This window comes from Schistocerca nitens, chromosome 2 (genome assembly GCF_023898315.1).
Source record: "Schistocerca nitens isolate TAMUIC-IGC-003100 chromosome 2, iqSchNite1.1, whole genome shotgun sequence".
NCBI lineage: Eukaryota > Metazoa > Arthropoda > Insecta > Orthoptera > Acrididae > Schistocerca > Schistocerca nitens.
The window spans coordinates 562,295,964-562,321,237 of NC_064615.1; the positions used below are offsets into that span (position 1 = coordinate 562,295,964).

The window sequence follows — 25,274 nt, forward strand, 5'->3', positions numbered from 1 at the left end:
GTCTTGCTGATTGTTGCTGAGAGAACGGGATAGTACGTCTGCTACAATATTTTGTGTACCGGGAATGTGAACAATTGTAAAATTAAATTCCTGTAAATAAAGTTTTCATCTGCTTAATCTGTCATGTGTAAATTTTGCGGAAAGTAAAAACTGTATAGCTCTATGATCTGTGTAAACGGTCGTATGTCTTCCATAAAGAAAATGCCTGAATCTCGTAAATGCCCATACAACACATAATGTTTCAAGTTCTGTGACAGAATAATTGCGTTCAGCAGGTGACAGAATGCGACTCGCAAAGGCGATGTTTTTAATTGCTGTAGAACCATCTTCTTCAATTTCCTGAAAAATGTGTACCCCTAAAGCGGTATTAGAACTGTCGGTGGCAATGGAAAAATTTCTTGTAAGATCTAGATGTGATAAAAGTGGTGCATTCAACAAAGCTTGTTTCAGATTGACAAATTCAGACTGCGCTTGGCTATCCCAGGACCAAATAGTGTTTTTACCCGTCAATTGACATAATCTAGGGGTGTCTAAAGCAGAGTAATGAATAAATTAACGAAAAAAGTTAATTAAACCCAAAAAGCTGCGTAGTTGTTTCTTCGTCGTAGGAACAGTAATGTCACGTAAAGCTTGAAGTTTTTCCGGGTCAGGCGCAATGCCTTCTGCTGAAATTACATGTCCAAGAAATTTTATAGAAGTTTTGCCAAAGTGCGATTTGCTAAGATTAACTGTGAGTCCTTGTGCACGAAAAGTTTGCAACATCTGTTCAAGAATCAGATTGTGTTCAGAACAGTTAGCTTCTGCAATAAGAATGTCGTCTACATACGTTGTGATTCTGTCTTTTAATCGACGCGCAGGTCGCCGAAGTGGCGTCAAATCGAAAGACCTGCACCAGGCGAGCGGTCTACCCGCCGGGAGGCCCTAGCCACACGACATTCCCATTTCTGTCTTTTAATTCTGTCGGAAGTATAGTATTCAAACCGCGAATAAATGCTGCTGAAGAAATAGTTAAACCGAACGGTAATTTACAAAATTGATAACAGTCACCAAAACAGAGAAAAGCCGTGTACTTTCTAAAGTTCGGATGGAGCTGAATTTGCCAAAATCCCGATTTCAAATCTAATGTGGAATAAATAGTAGTACCATGAAATTTCTGTAGAAGTTCTTCTAGTGTTTGTGGGCGATCTGTTTCATTAATAATAATGTCATTGATGTGACGCGAATCAAGTACGAGGCGAAGTGAACCATCCTTTTTCTTAACAATATGGAGCGGGTTTATGTACGGACTAACTGCCGGTTCAATAATTCCTTGGTCAAGCATAGCTTGCAATTCTTTCTTAACTTGTTCTCTGTGAATATAAGGAATGGGATAATGTTTGGCTTTAAATGTGTCGTGCTGTTTAACTTGAAATTCATACATAAATCCGGACATAGTACCAGAAACGTTGTCAAAAACTGGAGCTTGCTGTAAAAGAATTTTGCGTAGTTGCGTGCGTTCATCGTTTGTATTTGCACTGCTCTGTTTAACTTTATCAGAAATCATCTGCATAACGTCATAGTCGGCTTCGTCTGGTGTGTAATAGTTGTGTACGTACGTATCTGTGAACAGTGTGGAATGACAGTCTATGTTACGTGATGCAGAAATGACCTCTGTCCGATTAATTGTTTGTTCTTCTGCAGATAAAGAGTGCTGAAATTCTAATGCCAGTTGTACATTTTCATCCTTTAACATTAAATAGGAATTTTGAAAGTCAATAATTGCGTCGTGTTGTACCAGAAAATTCGTACCTAAAATAACGTCTGTTGTCAATAAGGGAACAATCCAAAAATTTGAGTGAAACGTATGACCTGCAATACAAAATGATAAATGTGTCTGTAATTTTACATCTACTCCTTTACCAGATACTGTTCCTTTTATTTTAGTTTTGCCTAATGGTAACGTAGGATAGGTATTCTTTTTGTTACATTCGTCGAAAGTTTCCTCATTTATAACTGACATAGGTGATCCAGAATAGATTACTGCTGAAAATTTGGATGATCCAATCTTTACTTCAATGACAGGGTGTGAAATGGGTTTTTGAATAACTGGTTTTTCCTGCAAAAGAGTGTCTCGGATGTCGTCAAAAGTAATAACAGTTTTGTGAACAAGATTCTCTGTGTCAAAAGTATTGCTTGCGTTGCTGGAAGATGCAACCTGTACTGTATCTAGTCAAATTATTTCTGACGTGCTGTTATTTTCGGGAGGATGCTGTGGCATTTCGACTATTTGTACTGTTCTGTTATTTCGTCCTGACGCATTAGGTTCGGGATGATACCGACTGTCTGGTTCATTCATGATAATCTGTTGTTGCGGATGATTTTGCTGCTGGTAAGACCGACTGTTATTAAACGTACGCTGCAAATTGTGCTCATTACTTTTACGTCTGTCATGATAGTCATTTCTATAGCGATATGAGTTGAAATGGTGTGTTTTCTGTACGTACTGATTTCCTTGTTGCTGTGCGTTACTATTTGTGTAGGCGGCGAAACATTAAAGCTTGGTTGACCTTGCACATTACATTGTTGGTTAGGTATGCTAACCGGTTGGTTTTGTTGCTGTTGTTGGGAAAAACCTCTATTGTTACCAAAATGTGGTTCCTGTTGCTGATAACTTTGACGATACTGATAATTAAAATTTTGTCTGTTATTAAAGTTCTGGTGGTTGTCGTTCCTGGAGCGTCTATTACCTTTGCTATTGAAATAGCGTGGCTGATCGTAATCACTGTATATTGGTTGGCCTTGGTTATGATGCGAAAAATTTTTGTTTATGAAGGAATAATCTGATTGCTGAACTTCCAAAAGCTGTAACAGATCTCTAAATGCCGAAATATTTTCTTTCTGCTGACCCGTTAAAAGTGATACTCTTAACGATCGTGGTAATTTAGAAATACATAATTGGATAAGTGCAGATTCACTGTATGGCTCACTTACGTACTGGTTTTGGTGGACCATGTGTTCAAAAAATTGCGTGACAGTGGAAAAATTTGAGTTCTCATAATTCGGTAAACTAATTAATTGATCCTTGATTCCGCGCTGTGTCGTCTTCGACCAATACGCTGACAGAAAAGCATTCTGAAATTCTTCTACCGAATAGCATTTTCTCGCGATCGGTCTCATACGAGTTGCCGGTTCGCCTTCCAAAAAACTGCAAATAAATTCAAGTTTGTGTGTTACGGGCCAAGTTGCTGGAAAAGCAAAGCTAAATTGTTGTATCCAATCCAAGGGGTGAATCTATGTTCTGTCATTTATAAATACTTTAAATTTTCTCACGGATAGAAAGTGCTTGTAATCAAAATTATCGTCTCTGTATGTCTTAACAGGTTCATGATTGTATGATAATCTGTATGTCTGTGACTGTTCGGAATCTAACTCACGTACTCTCTGTAAATTACCTAAATTATACTGGCTGTGTGAGTCTGACAAATGTTCGGAAAGTGGCGTATGCTGTGATGTGCTAAAGGCTGAAATATTTTTCATCTCTGTCACTTCTTGCCGTAAAGTTGACAATTTTATACGTAATGTATTATTGGACGAACCTATCTCACTGATCGTCTGCTGTAAATTTTGGAATTCGGGAGTTTGATTAAACGAAACTGGTGAAGTATCGTCTGATTTGGTGTCATTATTATTTTCGATAACATCAACACGACTGGCCAATTCATCATATTTTTCAGTCAGTTCTTTTACGTGATCGTCGTTTTTAGTATCACAAGCATTAATTTGTTTTTGTATTTTACGTGTGGTTTTGTTCAACTTTTTAACGTCTGCTTTGATGGCATCGGGATCCTGTATTAGTTCCAACTTTTCAAGACTGTTGGTCATTGTCTGAAAGTCTAATGTGTGTGTGTGTCTGTTTTTGTTTTAAGATCGGAGATTTCATCATGCAATTCGGTGTTCAACTGTTTGATAGTATTAATTTCGTCTGATACTGTAGCAATATTGTCGTCTACGTATGTTTTTGCTTTCGCAAACAGTTTACGCTTATCTTCCTGTGTCTGTGCAGTAATTGTTTCCATGACTTGTTGCTTTACTTTATTCTGTTCCTGTATAAATTTACGGTAACGGTTTCATTGTTTTGTAGGTGGTGATTAAAATGTTCGTCAATTTGGCTGTTATGTTGGCCAAATTTCGCGTCTACTTTCGCATCCAGTGTGCGTGAAAGTTCTGCTGACATTAATTTAAACTCGTCGCGTAACTGTGTTGAGTTCTCAGAACATTGTTCAGCGACTGCACTAATTTCGTCTCTAAGTAATTTAGTTGTGGCTGCATGTGTATTACTTAATTCTTGAGCCACGGACCTAATTTCTTCACCACTGCTCCTAGCACAAGCCTTAATTTCCTCACGTAATAGTTCTTTAGTATCATGACATTGCGCGGCAACGGCTGTAATCTGTTCACTAAGTTGTTTGTTCTGTTCATTAAGTTGTTTGAAATTATTATCTTGCTTATCATTCGACTGTTTGAGACTTTCATTCAACTGTTTGGAATTGTTATCTAGTTTTTCATTAAGTTGTTTGTAATTGTTGTCTTGTTTTTCATTGTTTTCATTAATTTGTAGCAATAATGCCATAATTTGATCCAATCCAAAATTAGCGACTCTTTTCTCTGAGCTGTGTGGTGGTGTGTCTGCATTTGTCACGTTTTGTATAACCATTTGGTCATTCTCTGATTCGCAAAAAGGTTTGCCAATTGAATGTGCATTGTTAGTCGCTACCTCGGAATCAAATAAATCTGACATATTTTGACTACAATGCTCATCTTCGTGAGAAAAATTTATCTGTTCACAATTCAAATTTTGCAAACCGGGTGTGTCAAACTGGGCAACGTTCATTGTATCGGAACGTGCCGCGTCATCAATTGTTACATTTACTGTGGACATAATTGAATTTATTTGTTCATCATTAGGATGAAAATCATTACTAGTGATCGGTAGGCACTGATTATCTGTAATTAGACACTAAGTGTCGCAAGTATTATCGGTCAAATTATTCGAGTCGGCTATTTCACTCATTGCACATCGCGATGTACTGTTAACAGTTTTTCGCGGCATTTTCCATAAATCAAAATTAAGCACAAAATGAAACAAAGTCAAAGCAAAAATGGAAAAATACAATTACAACAAAGAGCAATAAATTGCCGATGATCTGTGAAAGAAAGAGTGACAAATTAGTAAATGCGTTGCGCCAGATGCAAACTACATTTAAGTAAATAAGAGCAGATATATGACTACTTCTCAGAGATTCACAAAGAAATACGATCCTGGCCGGTTGTCGCCAAGTGTAACCTCCCCACAAAATTCTTTCTGATTTAATCTAAGCTCAAAATTCATTCACATTTAGCGTAACCTCAAAACAGAAAAATTCCTAAACCTCTCAACAGTAAAAATTATAATTATGTCGTTCACATTCAGTGTAACGTCCCAATAAAAAAATAAATTCAGTAACCTGGTAATAAAACAATGTAACTAACCTCTCAATTAAATTGTCGCCCACTTATGACTTTTCAATAATTCACTGTGAATTTAACCTGGTAAATTTTGGACGACAGCAGTGCTGCGTCATGGCCCTGAAAGATCATTCTGAATAAAAAAAGGAAAAATTCTTACGTCAATGAAATCGCCGGATATATCTGCTCTTACAATAAATTTTTCCGGCACAGCTCTGTGCAATGCTGGCCGATATATCTGTCATTTATGAAAGGAAGCAACAGATTTTTTTCTTTTGCAACAATCGGGATGATCATGGATGGGAGAAATTAGTAAATTCTTTAAATTGAAATGAATGGTTGTTAAAAGTTACTTTTTATGAGAAAGATTATTATTACGAGATTTTTAAAACATTTACATGGGACTTGAGATAACATTACTACATATGCGCGAGGCTGCTTTTTACCTTATACATTAATACTCAGGCTCCGACATCGCTGCACCGCGACCGGGCCAGCCAACACGATACACCAGACCAGACCAGACCAGACTCCAGACTAGCAACAACTTACATCTGCAGCTACACAGTTCCTACTGCAGTCAACACTGCTCTCTGGTCAGAGATTTTCTTATACCTTGCACATCGCAGGCAGCGCCCGAGCAATACATCGAAATTACATCTGCTCGGAGCTCTTACAAACTCTTCAAATAGGTTTCCGTTGTAAAATAGAATCTCATCAGAAATAGAAATATAACTTCCGAATTCATAGAGGGAGAAATGTTTGTGGAAACAAAATATTTATTGTTTAATCCATTACAGGCCATATGCAAGAAAATAGGAATTACCTGTAACTAGAATTAAGACGAATAACAATGAAACGATCCTTGTCAGTGTACGTTGATTGATATTGTGAGCAACGTCCATATTAGATGAGCTATTAACGTGAAGTCCTTAAAGAAAAAAAAAAAGAACAGCCACATTCCGAACAGGACTGCAAGGCCCAACGGCGTCGACTGGCCGCCGTGTCATCCTCAGGCCTTAGGCGTCACTGAGTGCGAATACCAAGGGGGATGTGGTCAGCTCAACGCCCTCCCGGTCGTTGTCAGAGACGGGTGCCGCTACTCCTCAGTCAAGTAGCTCCTCAACTGGCCTCATAAGGACTGAGAGCACCCCGTTTGCCAAGATCACTCGGCAGGTCGGACGGTCACCCATCCAAGTGCTAGCCAAGCCCGACAGCGCTTAATTTCAGTGGCGTGATGGGAAGCGGTGCTACCACTGCAACAAGGCCGTTGGCCGGCCTTTATAGATAAGCTCACACAAAATACAGACCAAAATAATGTCTGAAACTGGAAAATTTACTGTTGCCTTTGTAATTCGGCCATTTTTTAATTTATTTTATTTTACTTGCATGTCGCCATCACCATGCAGTCATCTGGCGTTCCTACATAGTACCATATTCTACCACAAATTTCATTACCTGCTTATTTGGATAAGGTGTATAAAAATATGGGTTACGCCCTAGTCAAACAACAAGTCATTAAAGGAAACGACGAAAAACAGAAATCTGAATTTTCGGACAGGATTTTAACCCGTTTCCTTCCGAATCCTTCCGTAACCACTGCGATGTCACAATATGTAGTTAGGAAATGAGTTCCACTCAAATGTGTGTTACCGTGTGCTAACACACTTTAGAGAAATCACTTGTCGCCAGATGGAGCACATAATTTTCATTTGTTCCACCTATTTATGACGAATGTGTTGCCTCTGACAAATAAAATTAAAGAACAATTTGAAAAATGTTACATAATATTACGCAGAGAATGCATTTAACGGTTCATTGATTCCAGAGGTATATTGCTGTAAACACAATGGAGTACCCGTTCTGATGAAACCCAGAAGAGACGCTACATATAGCCGATTGTCTTTCGTAGTGTAAGGGGGTATTAAAAAAGACCAGTACACATTGTGTACACTTGAAAACACACGTTCAAGAGAGAGGTGCGGAGTACGTTGAAGGTGAACACGTTCAGTAAAATATCAGCTTGTGACTAAAAATAAATTCAACCATCCAGTAGTAACTACCCAGTAGCTAATGGAAGAGTGTATTTGGCGTGCCGTGAAGAACAGTAAAGATAGGCTTGCAGAACATAGATGAGCTTGTTAAGGAGTCCCAAAAACAAGGATATCAGTGAAATTAAAACAATGTTTGTCTTCAGTACGGCAGTAGTATATACGAAACTCCTCCCGAACAGGCCATGAAGGCGCAACGGTACCGACTGGCCGCCGTGTCATGCTCAGCCCATGTGCGTCACTAGATGCGGATATGGAGGGGCATGAGTCAGCACACCGCTCTCCCGGCCGCATGTCAGTTTCCGGAGCCTCTACTTCTCAATCAAGTTGCTCCTCAGTTTGCCTCGCAAGGGCTGAGTGCACCCCACTTGCCAACAGCGCTCGGCAGTTGGGATGGTCACCCATCCAAGTGCTAGCCCAGCCCGACAGCGCTTAACTTCGGTGATCTGACGGGGACCGGAGTTACCACTGCGGCTAGACCGTTGGCTAATAGAATACAGCTGGTTTAAAATGCGGAAAACTGTAAAGCAACGAAACATCTTCTGTAATCTCTCGATGTTGGTGTGCCGGAATGGAGGGTAAATTTTAGGAAGACGTATGTGGGCGCCAGAAACTACCGAGCGAAATCAATTCTCACACCTTTTGATCCTCGAGATAGTGCATCTTAAAATCCAGATATAAATTTACATAAGAATAAAGAGAAGATATTTTCGTTGGATGGATGAAGGCAAGTTTCTGAAAGTACCACAACAATACGAGAGCGATAAATTTTCAATATTGGCACCTTTCCATAATGCAAATGTACTTTACATTTACCTCCATGAGTTAAACAAATGTGTGGCCGGACAGAGTTAATAAGCTCCTGTGAAAAAACCACAAGTTTCATTGTTTGTGAACAGTAAATTACAGTATAATAACGCACGAACCGAAGAAAAGTGTGTTTAGGGTCCCAGTGTGGGAACGGTAACCCTTGTGCCTGTAGTTTCGCTGTCCGCCACCCGCCCCCCTCACCCTCCTCCCACCTATTACGTAGATAGTTATCGGTCTGCTGCAACCTCTCGGGTTGCCGTGGGTCAAGGCCTAAGCGAGCAGCTCCCGTGTTATGAACGGCGATGCCAGCCGCCTCGGGGCGTGGCCGCTCTGCCGGACTGGAGAGTCGCGTTAACCGCGGAGGCCGTCTGATGGAGCGGCCTCTGCCGACCTGTAATTTCCCCAACGCGCTGCGACTTCACATCCGTCAACTAACGGCTACCAGCCCGCCCAAGTAGCACCCCTATTTACCAAGTGTGATTTTCACACAGAGTGCAGATGCCGCCGAAAAAGACAGGTAGAGCTCTGCCTCGCCACCCTGCAAATGGCTTGAGTCACGCAAACAGCACTGTTTGAAAATGATTTTTTTTCCTTGAAGGTAAAGGGTTTTTCTGGTGTATATTTGGGTGCAGACTTCAGGTGAAATATTTTGGCTGTGTGGTATGTAGCGGGACTCTGGAATTGTTCCATTCAAAAGCAATCAGCACGCGCGTTATGACATTTGTCCCACTGGGAGATGAGATAATCAGTTCTTGTTTCGTAGAACACGTCGGGCGCTGACAGATCTACAACCGCACCCACTCTTGCATTTCCTCGTCGGACTGAAACCGACGTACACGAATGTATCTCTTCAGGTTGCCAAAGACGGTGAGAGACCCGGACTGTTCGGACTATGCTACAGCGTTTCCCAATCAAATCGCTCAACCGTAGCCTTCATCCGATTGACAGTGTCGGGGCAGGCGTCTTGGTGAAACAGGATGATTCCATCCCACAGCCCGATGGCAGACAGTGGAGACATTCAAATCTTTCCTGCCAAAGAAATTCCACACTGTTCACACAAGTTCCGGTAAGGTCATGATGACCTCCTTCTTCGAATGCAGGGACCCTCTGCTCATGGAATTCCTATAATATGTAACCAGCATCAATGTGCAGCAATTTGAAGATACTTTGCAGAAACTGAGGCACGGGTTGCATGTCAACTGCGGACGCCAGATTTCGCCTAATTATGTTGCCATGTGCTCTGCGGACAGAGCCGGCTTATCGACTTATCAACTAAGCTGATAATCGCCCCTTCGTGTACTGTTATAATTTTCAACACTTCCTAGCCGGCCGGAGTGGCCGTAGGGTTCTAGGCCCTACAAAATGGTTCAAATGGCTCTGAGCACTATGGGACTCAACTGCTGTGGTCATCAGTCCCCTAGAACTTAGAACTACTTAAACCTAACTAACCTAAGGACATCACACACATCCATGCCCGAGGCAGGATTCGAACCTGCGACCGTAGCAGTCGCACGGTTCCGGACTGCGCGCCTAGAACCGCGAGACCACCGCGGCCGGCTCTAGGCCCTACAGTCTGGAGCCGAGAGACCGCTACGGTCGCAGGTTCGAATCTTGCCTCGGGTATGGATGTGTGTGCTGTCCCTAGGTTAGTTAGGTTTAATTAGTTCTATGTTCTAGGGGACTGATGACCACAGCAGTTGAGTCCCATAGTGCTCAGAGCCATTTGAACCATTTGAACACTTCCTATACATACAGCCCTATTTATTTTCAACTAAATCATTTTTCGCTTGATACAGAACGTGTAAACATGTACTCATCTTATTCACCTGAATTTGGCAAAGATGAGCGTCTGTGTTTTCGAGCACTTTCGTTCTAAAATATTCTTCCGTTTCCTTTGCTTTATTTTCAGTCTTATTTGTGTTATCGTCCAATTATAAATTTGACGAAGGTTTTTTGAACATTTCCTATTGTCTCAGTATCTTTTTAATTTTATTTTCACATTTATTTTTAACAGGGGGAAATCTGTTCTGCGAAGTTTAAGAGCGCAACCACGCATTTTTCCCGTTCTCTTATGGATATGACAAGCCTTGGGTAAACAGCGGATTACTTCTAAAAGTTTTCCTCGAGTCAAATCCGTGACAGTCCCTTTCTGGCACTGACGTTTCGTATCGAACTTTGAAAATTGCCCCCCTGCACGACTGCGGCGCAGTTGGCCTCCCTGCGGCTGGGTAACGGCCTTCATAATCCGTTTGTTGCGGTCACGTTCCGCTTTGCCCTTATGCATGTATTTGATCGGTATTTTGTAAACGTTATTGGGAATGATGTCAGGATTCTAGCGAAGTATTCCCGTGGCCTGACTTTCCGTTTCCATTGGTGGCTGACTTTCTCCAAGTTTCACCTAACTTTATTCGGCCTAGCTTTCTTGCTGCGTGTCCTTTCATTCTTTCTGTTAACCTAGCTGTTAAAAAGTCATCAAGGATTTGAATACCGCTCGATCATGTGGCTAAAAATTGTACACAGCATGCGTAGACAGGAATAAGATCGCAAAACTATTCGCTTCGGCAAATTCTAAAATCTCAGCAGAAGAGCAACGAGATGTATTTCCGTTAAGAATTAAAGTCATCCTTGCTTGGAAGGAACATCATAATACCTGGACCAGGTAGCATCAAAATAGACCACTAAGACTTTTAAGTTCTCGCCTTTAAAGACATGAATTACATACAAAAAGCCTTCGGCATTGCCGCAGGGGGTGAATGCGATGATATCAGCGTTCTCCCTTGAAGTCACTGTAACAAATTACTTTTTTCCCTTTTTCTGCTACAACATGGCTCGATCAATTGTTCCAATGCAATTCCTTTCCGTGGATATTAAAAATTGAATTTGGCTTGTCGAAGAGTTCATCCGACGGACGTACTTTAGTTTCCTCGATAGACACACCGGGATGTCTTCTTGAAAGGCCTCTCAGCAAATCGACGCTCCTTACAATTTTTTTTTTTCATTAAACTTGTGATCGATCTGAAAGCTTTCAGCGAAATTATAGTCAAACTTTCGAATATTTCGCGTGGTCATAGAGAATAGGGAATGTGAACTTTTGAGTCTTTTTCATAATATACGGTTAAATTATGATGGCGTCCTCTTGGGTAAAGTATTCCGGAGGTAAAATAGTCCCACATTTGGATCTCCGGGCGGGGAATACTCAGGAGGACGTTGTTATCAGGAGAAAGAAAACTGGCGTTCTACGGATCGGAACATGGAATGTCAGATCCCTTAATCGGGCAAGTAGGTTAGAAAATTTAAAAACGAAAACGGATAGCTTAATGTTACATATAGTGGGACTTAGTGAAGTTCGGTGGCAGGAGGAACAAGACTTCTGGTTAGGTGAATACAGGGTTATAAATACCAAATCAAATAGGGGTAATGCAGGAGTAGGTTTAATAATGAATAGGAAAATAGGAATGCGGGTAAGCTACTACAAACAGCTTAGTGAACGCATTATTGTGGCCAAGATAGATACGAAGCCCACGCCTACCACAGTAGTACAAGTTTATAAACCAACTAGCTCCGCCGATGACGAAGAGATTGATGAAATGTATGATGAGATAAAAGAAATTATTCAGATAATGAAGGGAGACGAAAATCTAATAGTCATGGGTGACTCGAATTCGATAGTAGGAAAAGGGAGAGAAGGAAGCGTAGTAGGTGAATATTGATTGGGGGAAAGAAATGAAAGAGGAAAACGCCTGGTAGAATTTTGTACAGAGCATAACTTAATCATAGCTAATACTTGGTTCAAGAATCATAAAAGTTGTTTACATGGAAGAAGCCTGGAGATACTGACAGGTTTCGGATAGATTATATAATCGTAATACAGAGATTCAGGAACGGGGTTTAAATTGTAAGACTTTTCCAGGGGCAGAAGTGGACTCTGACCAAAATCTATTGGTTATGAACTGTAGATTAAAACTGAAGAGACTGCAAAATGATGGGAATTTGAGGAGATGGGACCTGAAGTAACTGAAAGAACCAGAGGTTGTAGAGAGCTTCAGAGAGAGCATTAGGAACGATTGACAAGAATGAGGGAAAGAAATACAGTAGAAGAAGAATGGGTAGCTTTGAGAGACGGAATGGTGAAGGAAGTAGAGGATCAAGTAGGTAAACAGACAAAGGCTAATAGAAATCCTTGGGTAACAGAATATTGAATTTAATTGATGAAAGGATAAAATATAAAAATGCAGTAAATGAAGCAGCCTAAAAAGAATACAAACGTCTCAAAAATGAGGTCGACAGGAAGTGCAAAAGGTCTAAGCAGGGATGGCTAGAGGACAAATGTAAGGATGTAGAGGCTTATCTCACTAGGGATAAGATAGATACTGCCTACAGGAAAGTTAAAGAGACCTTTGGAGAAAAGAGAACCACTTGCATGAATATCAAGAGCTCAGATGGAAACCCAGTTCTAAGCAAAGAAGGGAAAGCAGAAAGATGGAAGGAGTACATAGAGGGTCTATAGAAGGGAGATGTTCTTAAGGACAATATTATAGAAATGGAAGAGGATGTAGATGTAGATGAATGGGAGATATGATACTGCGTGAAAGTTTGACAGAGCACTGAAAGACCTAAGTCGAAACAAGGCCCCGGGAGTAGACAACATTCCATTAGAACTACTGACAGCCTTGGGAGAGCCAGTCCTGATAAAACTCTACCATCTGATGAGCAAGATGTATGAGACAGGTCAAATACCCTCAGACGTCAAGAAGAATATAATATTCTAATCCCAAAGAAAGCAGGTGTTGACAGATGTGAAAATTACCGAACTATCAGTTTCATAAGCCACTGCTGCAAAATACTAACACGAATTCTTTACAGACGAATGGAAAAACTATTAGAAGCCGACCTCGGGGAAGATCAGTTTAAATTCCGTAGAAATGTTGGAAGACGTGAGGCAATACTGACTCTACAACTTATCTTAGAAGCTAGACTAAGGAAAGGCAAACCTACGTTTCTAGCTTTTGTAGACTTAGAGAAAACTTTTGACAATGTTGACTGGAATACTCTCTTTCAAATTCTGAAGGTGGCAGGGGTAAAATATAGGGAGCGAAAGGCTATTTACAATTTGTACAAAAACCAGATGGCAGTTATAAGAGTCGAGGGACATGAAAGGGAAGCAGTGGTTGGGAAGGAAACAAAAGAAAAAATTGGAGTAGGAATTAAAATCCATGGAGAAGAAATAGAAACTTTGAGATTCGACGATGACATTGTAATTCTGTCAGAGACAGCAGAGAACAGCTGAACGGAATGGACGTGATCTTGAAAGGAGGATATAAGATGAACACCAACAAAAGCAAAACGAGGATAATGGAATGTAGTCGAATTAAATCGGGCGATGCTGTGGGAATTAGATTAGGAAATGAGACGCTTAAAGTAGTAAATGAGTATTGCTATTTGGGGAGCAAAATAACTGATGATGGTCGACGTAGAGAGGATATAAAATGTGGACTGGGAATGGCAAGGAAAGCATTTCTGAAGAAGAGAAATTTGTTAACATCGAGTACAGATTTAAGTGTCAGGAAGTCGTTTCTGAAAGTATTTGTATGGAGTGTAGCCATGTATGGAAGTGAAACATTGACGATAAGAAGGGAATAGAAGCTTTCGAAATGTGGTGCTACATAAAAATGCTGAATATTAGACGGGCAGATCACATAACTAATGAGGAGGTATTGAATAGAATTGGAGAGAAGAGAAATTTGTGGCACAACTTGACTAGAAGAAGGGATCGGTTGGTAGGGCATATTCTGAGGCATCAAGGGATCACCAATTAAGTTTTGGAGGGCAGCGTGGAGGATCGCAGAGGGAGACCAAGGGATGAATACACTAAACAGATTCAATAGGATGTAGGTTGCAGTAGGTACTGGGAGATGAAGCTTGCACATAATAGAGTAGCATGGAGAGCTGCATCAAACCAGTCTCAGGACTGAAGACCACAACAACAACAACAACAACATAACAGCTCTTTAACTTCCGTCAGTATGTATTCCAGGCCTATGCTACCAGTAGTGGAACTTTTACTTTTAATTTATCTTTCAAGGTTCATTCTAGGAGTGCTGATACTTTGCGAAGCAACTTATTCAGATAAACCAATTTTGTCATCTTCTGTTGCATGTCTCAAATTTTCTTCCGTATAGTGTCCACGATTTGCTTTCTCCCAGTTGTATTTTTCCTTGTATAATATGTGAAGTACCATCAGTAGAACAGCATGTGTAACAAATTATTGCCCAACTCTAAATGGCTCTGAGCACTATGCGAATCAACTTCTGAGGTCATCAGTCGCCTAGAATTTAGAACTAATTAAACCTAACTAACCTAAGGACATCACACACATCCATGCCCGAGGCAGGATTCGAACCTGCGACCGTAGCGGTCGCTCGGCTCCAGACTGTAGCGCCTAGAACCGGACGACCACTACGGCCAGCAGCCCAACTCTCCCACATGATTTGGAGACTAACTGGATGGTAGTCACCTAATTCAAGCAAGTCAGCGAGTTCTTTCAACCCCGTAGCTCACAAAATTACGTAATATATGCTGATACTGATGTTTCTTATCAATACATTTTTGTAGGTTTAGTACACACGTATCACATTATCGCAGCATGAAACACGATGTTTGCAATCGTCTGAACGCGTACGTAAACTGACATGAGATACAGCACCATTAAGCATTAACTTCGTGAAAATATGGCGGTTGGCTGCCTGTCTCACTTGGACATCTCAAACAACTTTATCCTACATTTCATTTTATTCGGTTAAGAAATAGTCTGTATCCTGCTTACAGTACTGATGTGCACGTATGTTTCACAAGAATGTTCATCCTTGGCACTGTTGCTTTACATGAAAAATAAATGCTAATCACGGCGACCAATCAAATACGAAACAACAAGGCCGATATTAGATTTACTGGGAAGACGAAAGTTTTAGGTCGGGCAATAACAACACAGACCTTAGGTAGTACCGCGCGAGATATTCACACATTTGGCACCTGCTGCACATGTCTAAAAAGGTCTCGACATTAGTTTTCAGCACACATAAACACATACTTAAACAAACTCTACTCTTTCGTGATTTGCCTGTGATGTCATGTCCCAGGAACAAATTAAAAATAACCCGAATCCTTCTCTTCATAACGAGGTATTTCGGCGATTTCCCTTCATTTTCAAGCAAATGCTGCAACTGCGAATTCCTTCCCAAATATACCCAATTGGGATCCCACTCTACCACTATCAGCTCTCCTGAATGTGGCTTCTACAGTGGTCCGATCTCTAACAGCCCACTCTACCCTTCCCGATAGGCAATGAAACTTATTAAGAATGATACAAAACTTCACATTTCGAATGTTATAGGTGACATACCGTAATTCGGTACATAACTGTCGCTGTAGTGCTCACTATTTTGACGCGTCCGTCATCGTCTGTTTTGTGTTTGTACAGCAGTGCTTCTGCATGTAAACGAGGAATTTGTAGAAAAATCTTAACACTTATACTCCTACTTAAAATCAGTCAATGAAACAAAGCTGCTAGTTGAAAAGCTCTTCGACGACAAAGGAAAAGAAAATGACAAAGCGAATACTGAAACGTTAATTTTTTCCTTACGAAAACGCCTCACCGAAGATCCCAACGCAGTTTCTATGTTCGAACGACGTATGGATGCGAGCCGAATCGCTCGTTACATCTGTATACCGGATGTCTCTCTTATGGGCCGTTACATCTACACTGCTGACCACCGTAAATGCAACACCCTGAAGGAAGTATCCGAATCAAGTGAAATTTACACCATGGGTTGGCAGCGATGAGATATGCAACTGATTAGAATTTCAGCGCAGACGCACATCACGCGCGCCTGTGGCGCCACCTCATAGCGCCATTTAAGGCTTGGCGATTTCGACGAGTGTACGTTCGGCACGTGTGTTTACCTTGTGGTTGTTTCACAAGACGATCAGTTATGCCTCGTAGACAACAGCGAACATCGTTTGATCAAGTATCCGAGTTCGACAGAGGAAGGATAGTGGCTTACCGAGATTGTGGATTATCATACAGAGAAATCGCTAGTCGTGTTGGACAAACCAAACAACTGTAATGCGGATATGTGACCGTTGGATGCAGGAGGGTACGACGGACCGACGTGGTCGATCGCATTCACCTCGGTGCACCACTGCACGTGCTGATAGGCAAATTGTGCGCATGGCAGTGACGGATCGCTCAGTGACATCCCGAACCATAGCACAGCACATTGCGTCTGTAACGCATCATCCAGTGTCTGCGCGTACCATTCGACGCCGTTTACAGCAGAGTGGTCTGTCCGCAAGACGTCCATTGCTTCGTCTACCATTGACGCAGAACCACAGACGTCTCCGTCGCCAATGGTGTGATGACAGACGGATGTGGACGGCAGAATGGAATGACGTTGTCTTTACTGACGAGGCACGCTTCTGTCTGCAGCACCACGATGGTCGGATTCGAGTGTGGAGACACCGTGGAGAGAGGATACTGGACAGCTGCATTATGCACCGCCACACTGGTCTTGCACCGGGTGTTATGGTATGGGGCGGTATTGGATATTACTCTCGCACGCCTCTAGTACGCATGCCGGTACTTTAAATAGCCGGCGCTACATATCCGAGGTGCTGGAGCCAGTTGTCCTTCCTTACCTTCAGGGTTCGACCACAGCCATATTTCAACAGGATAATGCGCGACCACACGTGGCACGCATTGTCCAAAGGTTCTTCGTCAACAACCAGATTGAAGTGCTTCCCTGGCCGGCTCGCTCTCCGGATCTTTCACCGACAGAAAACATGTGGTCCATGGTTGCTCAACGAGTGACCCAGATTACATCCCCAGCTGCCACACCAGATGACCTTTGGCAACGTGTGGAAGCTGCTTGGGCTGCTGTACCCCAGGAACACATCCAACGTCTCTTTGACTCAATGCCGAGACGTGTGGCAGTGGTGATCTCCAACAATGGCGGCTACTCTGGCTACTGATTCTGGCAGGAACCACATGTCACAGACGTCTGTAAAGGTAATCATTTGATACTTGGTCAACATGTTATCTACTAAATAAATTTTGTTGTGCTACCTCTTGTCTTTCTTGGTGTTACATTTACGGTGGCCAGCAGTGTATATATAGGGTTTCTCTCTTATGAGCCAACTGGCGCATTTTCTCTGGTGATTTGACAAATATTTGAAATTTTGTTTTTGCAACGTGTAGCTAGTGTCACCTCAAACAAATACTGCTCATCACGTCTTTCATACGACGTCCAGCATCGAGGGCATGCGTCGGTTTGTTTCCCATTACAAATAAAATGAGTTTAAAATCGGAGTTTTAGTTCTATAGAGCGTGGCCAGATTAGTCTCGTGCGCTATTTGATTTACCAGTTATGTATTAACAGGAGCAGTAAAAAAAGGGTTAGTCGGTACTCCTGCAGCGACTGAGCAGCGCGCTTCTGCATGGTGGCAGCAGTCACTGCAGGCCAAGGTGGTGCTGTCGCTGCATTACTCCTCGTGTTTTGCTGTCCCTGTTAATACATGTCGGTAAAACGAATATCGAACTAGACTAATTTGGGGCCGCCCTGTCGTATGGGCACGTAGAATTCCACCTTAACAATAATTTTCTTTGTAATGCGAAACAAACCGACGCTTTCCATAAACGATGAACGTCGCATGAAAATTGTGATTAGCAGCATTTTTTTGGACTGGCTCTAGCTACACGTTGAAAAACCTTAAGTGCAGATATCTGCCGAAACACCAGAGAAAATTTGCCTGACAACTCTTACGAGAGACACCCTGCGTACATCTCTAGTCCGCAAGGCACCTTACCCCAAGTGTGAGGTCATCCCCATGAGGACTAAAAGGAACTGCTTAAACTTCGGTTACACGATAAATCAGTGTAAACTAAAAGCCGTAAATTCTACTAAATACCTAGGTATTACAATTACCAACAACTTAAATTGGAAGGTTCAAATGGCTCAAATGGCTCTGAGCATTACGAGACATAACATCTGAGGTCATCAGTCCCCTAGAACTTAGAACTACTTAAACCTAACTAACCTAAGGACATCACACACATCCATGCCCGAGGCAGGATTCGAACCTGCGACTGTAGCAGTCGCGGGGTTCCGGACTGAAGCGCCCAGAACCGCTCGGTCACCGCGGCCGGCAAACTGGAAGGCACACAAGAAAATGCTGTGGGGAAGGCTAACCAAACACTGCGTTTTATTGGCAGGACACTTAGAAAATGTAACAGATCAAGTAAGGAGACTGCCTACAATACGGTTGTCCATCCTCTTTTAGAATACTGATGCGCGGTGTGGCATCGTTACCAGATAGGACTGACGGAGTACATAGAAAAAGTTCAGAGAAAGACAGCACGTTTTGTATTATCGCGAAATATGGGAGAGAGTGTCAATGGAATGATACTGGATTTGGATTGGAAATCATTAAAAGAAAGGCTTTTTCGTTCCGACGGAATCTTCTCACGAAATTACAGTCACCAACTTTCTCCTCCGAATGCGAAAATATTTTGTTGACACCGACCTACATGGGGAGGAACGATCACCACGATAAAATAAGGGAAATGTGAGCTCGTACGGAAAGATATAGGTGTTCACTCATTCCGCGCGCTATACGAGATTGGAATAATAGAGAATTGTAAGGTGGTTCGATGAACCCTCTGCCAGGCACTTGAATGTGATTTGCAGGGTATCCATGTAGATGTAGATGTAGCTGTAGATGCACCCTACGTTGCGGAGAGTCATTCGTGTACCACTGTCACTTTCCCGATTTTCCTTTTCCAGTCGCGAAAGGTCCGCGGGAAGAACGATCGTTGTAAAGCGTTTATGTGACATCGAATTTCTTTTGTTGTATCTTCATTGTCTTTCCACGAGATATATGTAGGAGAAAGCAAGATACAGAGTGAGTCTCGGAACTTTAAGCGTAAACCACCTCGTGATGCACAACTCCTCTCCTGCAGCGTGTTCTTTTTGAGTTGTCTCAGGATCTCCACGATGCTTTCGCACGTACTAAATGAACCCGTAACGAAACCCACTGCTCTTCTTTGGATTTTCTCTATTTCCTATGTCAATCCTATGTGGTACGGAGCCCAGACAGACGAACAATATTGAAGTACTGCTAGCAAAAACGTTTTGCCAGCTACCTCCTTTGTGCGTCGACTACACTTCCTGAGGAGTCTCCCACCTCGCTCTGCCATCTCTATTACTTGCGGTTAGTTTTATGTGGCCTTTCTCTTTTAAATCGCTGCATACGTGTCCTCCAACGTTTATTATGTATGCAACTGCTTCCAATGTTTCTTCTACAATCATATAATAATGGGTATTTCACACGTACACTCAGTATGTTACATTTGTTTATGTTGACTGTCAGTTGCTAATCCCTGTAGGTCTTCGTCGATTTCGCTAAAATTTTCATGCGTTGAGACTTCTCAGTACATGACACTATCACCCGAAAAAGGCCTCAGGGAGATTCCGAAGTTATTTGTCAAGGCATTTACACTGCCTGACAAAATATGTGAAGCACCCAGAAGACATGGTCGGATGTTAATGAATACAGAACAGTAAGTACATAAATGACCTGAGTTGCAGCTCCTTGTAACACACATAAAGGCCAGCAGATCGCATTACTGTTGTTTGTTTAGTGTTGTCACCAGGCGTGTACATAATGGCCGCCAACAGCGTCAGATGTTGGGTGATAACTATGAAGGACACGGAGACGCCGCATACGTGTGTGGGACATCGTCAACACCTGACAGGGTTGAAAGTGACCTCACTGTGGGTCTGCGTTTGTCCGGCTGGTCGAATGCTGCAACATCTAGATCTGTGGTTCATTCTTATGTGAGAATGACCTGATGCTGGACTTCATGGTCAAGAGAGGGCAGGAACATTCGTTGTCAAGGTTACGCTCAATCACATCTGACAATCTGGAGGCTCGCCTTATTGTGTGCACCGCTCACATCATAGCCTCTTTACATCTGCTCTTGCTATCGGAGACCAAGAAATGAAATCAGAATGAAATTTTCATTCTGCAGCGGAGTGTGCGCTGACATGAAACTTCCTGGCAGATTACAACTGTATGCTGGCGCGAGACTCGAACTCGGGACCTTTGTCTTTCGCGCCCAAGTGTTCTAGGAACTGAGCGAGCTACTGACGGACTTAAAGCTGTGAGGACGGTGCGTGAGTCGTGCTTGGGTAGCTCAGTTGGTGGAGCACTTGCCTCCGAAAGGCAAAGGTCCCAAGTTTGAGTCTCGGGCCGGCACACAGTTTTCATCTGCCAGGAGGTTTCAAGTAATGGAATCACTGCAACGTTCTGTGTCATCCTCTACCATTTGTTGGTGCCATGCGTAGGCTGCCATTAACACCATAAAATAAATGGCTGCGTTTGGAGTGGTACTGTGAGCGGAAAGCATAGACAACTAATGACTGGCATCGCTAGTGTACAGCAGTGATTTGCGGTTCTGTACTACCCCAAATGACCATCTTCGGCGAGTACGCCGACGGTCTTGGGAGAGATTCCATTCTTCCATTCCTTTGATGAAAGACAATGGTGCTACTCTGGGTGTCATGGTGCTGCAAGCCATCGAGTATGACTTTACATCACGACTGGTAGTGATTGACGGATGGCACATTGGTTTGTCGTGCACATGTGCACCACATGTGCACCAATCGTGGCGAATTTTTTCAATAGTACAATGCTCGTCCACATATGGCACCTGTCTATATGAACTGTCTGTAAGGTTGAGGAACACCCACGACCGTAAAATCCCCAGAGCAGTCCCCGACAGGTCATATCTGGGAGTCGCATTCAAACTCCGTCCCAATGGCAGTATCCTGGATATCAAGGACCAGTCACAACAGTTGTGGGCGAGCTACCCTCAGAAAAGGACAGATCGGTTTTATGATTCTCTTCCCAACCGAATCAGTGCATGCACCCAGATAAGAGATGGTGTTGGGTTCTTGCAGCCAACATCTTTGTAAATGTCCCTCGATTTTGTAATCATTGAAATTACGTCACATATCCTCTCAAACTGTGAAGTTTCATTCCTTTTCTCTTCACATTTTAGGCGATATATGTACATTGCGCGACACAATTAAAGGGTCACATTTCGAAACTTTGTAATTGTCTTCAATTGCGACGCGGAACAATGAAATTTGTCTTAAATGTGCCTGAAAACTTCCTCTGTAATGATAATAAAACGTTACATCCTGTGACGTCACACTCGTATTCAGCTACGCTTCAGACAGTGCGGTGTCGACACGTGCGGAAAAAAATTCAGAGCTCAGAAGTTCACGTAAGTTGAAAGGTGGATTAATGCTGTCACATAAACAACAGAATTCAGGACAATTCTGCCCAACGCCACAGTGGACGTGTCACACGATGTGCAGGTCGTTACACTCCCTGTTACCCACATTTCAGCCCTTCTTCTGACGCCCCTCCGACGGAGATCAGAATCGAGACGCCTAGCGTTGAAATCACGTGGGTTTCTTATGAGTGGCCGAGGAAAACATTCCAGACACACCGCCGCTCCCTATCGACACGAAGAGGCCTCAGTGAGTGACATAAATGACGTCAGTGAAACCTATCCTTCCCCTGGGGCTTTGATTCCCACACATTTTGCGGTCGAAATCGACAGTTCGCAGTGCAGTGAACAGGAGGACGACATTCTTCACAATATTTAACAATGCTGACACCCCGAAACAAATTCGGCAACATGTAGGAAGATTCATACGTTCTCAAGTTTGTTTCTCCTACGCTGCAGAAGCTTCTCTGGGTATCCTTTAGACATTCTCTATACCCTCCCCATGTGAAACTTGAGTTTGATTTCAAATACATATCCGACTCATACCATTATAGTTGGTGGTGACTTTAATTTACTCTTGATATGTTGGCGAAAATACATGTTTAATTCCGGAGGTACACATAAAGCATCATCCGAAATTCTGCTAAACGCATTCTCTGAAAATTATTTCGAGCAGTTAGTTCATGAGCCCACGCGAATAGTAAACGGTTGTGAAAACACAGTTGACCTCTTAACAAAAAATAATCCTGAGTGAATAACGAGAATCAAAACGGATACAGGGATTAGCGGACACAGGGTTGTCGTAGCGAGATTGAATATTGTAACCTCCAATTCTCCAGAAATAAACGAAAAATGTACCTATTCAAAAAACAGTTGTAAGTGTAGACCAGATGCGGCTTGAATTCAGAGACAGTATCGGCTGAAATTGAGAGATTTATACCAAATAAATTAGCAAACGAAGGAGCTGATCCTCCTTGGTACTCAAAACGGGTCAGAACACTGTTGCAGAAACAACGAAACTAACACACCAAATTTAAACAGACTCAAAATCCCCGAGATTGGCGATCTTTTACAGAAGCTCGAAATTTAGCGCGGACTTCAATGCGAAATGCTTATAACAGTTTTCACAACAGAACTTTGTCTCGAAATCTGGTAGAAACTCCAAAGAGATTCTGGTCGTATCTGAAGTATGTTAGCGGCAAGAAATAATCAGTGCCTTCTCTGCGCGATAGCAATAGAGATACTACCGTAGACAGTGCTGCCAAAGCAGAGTTACTAAACACAGCCTTCCGAAATGCCTTCACCAAAGAGGACGAAGTAAATATTCCAGAATTCGAATCAAGAACAGCTACCAACATGCGTAACGCAGAAGTAAATATCCTCGGAGTAGTGAAGTAACTTAAATCAGTTAATAAAACCAAGTCTTCTGGTCCATACTGTATACCAATTAGGTTCCTTTCAGAGTATGCTGATGCATTAGCTCCATACCTGACAATCATATACAACCGTTCGCTCGACGAAAGATCCGTACCCAAAGACTGGAAAGTTGCACAGGTCACACCAATATTCAAGAAAGGTAGTAGGAGTAATCCACTTAATTACAGGCCCGTACCATTAACGTAGATATGCAGCAGGATTCTGGAACATATATTGAGTTCGAACATTATGAATTGCCTAGAAGAAAACAGTCTATTGACACACAGTCAACATGGGTTAGAAAACATCGTTCTTTTGAAACACAACTAGCTCTTTATTCGCATGAGGTGTTGATTGCTGTTGACAAGGGATTTCAGATCGATTCCGTATTTCTGGATTTTCAGAAGACTTTTGACACTGTACCACACAAGCGGCTTATAGTGAAATTCTGTGCTTATGGAATATCGTCTTAGTTATGTGACTGGCTTTGTGGCATTTGTCAGAGAGGTCACAACTCGTAGTAACTGACGGAAAGTCATCTAGTAAAACAAAAGTGATTTCTGGCGTTCCCCAAGGTAGTGTTATAGGTCCTTTGCTGTTCCTTATCTATATAACCGATTTGGGAGACAATCTGAGCAGCCGTCTTCGGTAGTTTGCCGATGACGCTGTCGTTTATCGACTAATAAAGAAATCAGAAGATCAAAACAAACTGAAAAACGATTTAGAAAATATATCTGAATTGTACTAAAATTGGCATTTGACCCTAAATAACGAAAAGTGTGAGGTCATCCACATGAGTGCTAGAAGGAATCCGTTAAACTTCGGCTACACGATAAATCAGTCAAATATAAAGGCCGTAAATTCAACTGAAACAACAACAACAACCTAGGAATTACAACAACAAACAACTTAAATTGGAAGGAACACACAGAAAATGGTGTGGGGACGGCTAACCAAAGACTGCATTTTATTGGCAGGACACTTAGAAAACGTAACAAAGAAGACTGCCTACACTACGCTTGTCCGTCCTCTTTTAGAATACTGCTCCGCGGAGTGGGAACCTTACCAGATAGGACTGACGGAGTACATAGAGGAGGGCAGTACGTTTTGTATCATCGTGAGATATGGGAGAGAGTGTCACAGAAATGATACAGGATTTGGGCTGGAAATCATTAAAAGAAAGGCGTTTTTCGTTGCGACGGAATCTTCTCACGAAATTCCAATCACCAGCTTTCTCCTCCGAATGCTATCACCACGATAAAATAAGGGAAAGCAGAGCTCTTAAGGAAAGATATAGGTGTTCGTTCTTTCCGCGCGTTATACGAGATTGGAATAATAGAGATTTGTGATGGTGATTCGATGAACCCTCTGCCAGGCACTTAAATGTGATTTGCAGAGTATCTATGTAGATGTAGATTTACTTATTCTAGAGCCCTGTAGAAAGGCATTCGTGGCCGCAGATTTGCTTCGGACGAGGAGATGCCCGTCTGAGTACAATCATGATGCCGTAGGCAACTGCCAACTCTTTTCCATGAAGACATTGAGCTCGTATCTCACAATAGGATGAATTTATTAATGGTTATGGCGATTGCTTTTGAAATAATAAACAGTTTAGTTACTTTTTCAATCTCTCTCTTTTTCATTTGACTTTGCCTTACAATTTTGACAATTGCTCGGTGATTTAAAAGAGGAACTAGATTACGATCTTTCTTTACTGAAACAGTTTTCACAAAAGACTTTAGTACTTAGAGTTTTCCTGTGTTATCTTCCGTTCCGATGCCATTATGATCACAGTGTATCTGGATACATGACTTCTATCCGTTTACTGATTTCGCATAAGACCAAAACTTCTTTGGATTTTTTTTAATTCGGTAGATAGAATTTTACTTTCGAACTCCATGAAAGCTCCACGCATTGGTCTCCTTACGATGATTTTGGCTCCGTTCAGTTACTGTTTATCTGCAAGGCTTTGGCTATGTTTAAATTAATTTCGTGGCAGATTTCTAACATGCCTGTCGAACGACGGCGGGTCTTGCTCGTCTATCACAACTTCGCTCCGCTCATATTTGTCTAAGGTGTATTGTACAAAGTGTACCAAAAGTCAGGACCGAGCTAAATAACTCGAAAATGGTAAGAGGCAGGGACGAGTTGATATTGAT

General features: G+C 42.1%; 1 pseudogene; it reads right to left on the bottom strand.

The window, feature by feature from the left end:
* Positions 1-7,904: 7,904 nt before the first annotated feature.
* LOC126238074 (5S ribosomal RNA) lies at positions 7,905-8,022 on the bottom strand (annotated as a pseudogene).
* Positions 8,023-25,274: the final 17,252 nt, after the last annotated feature.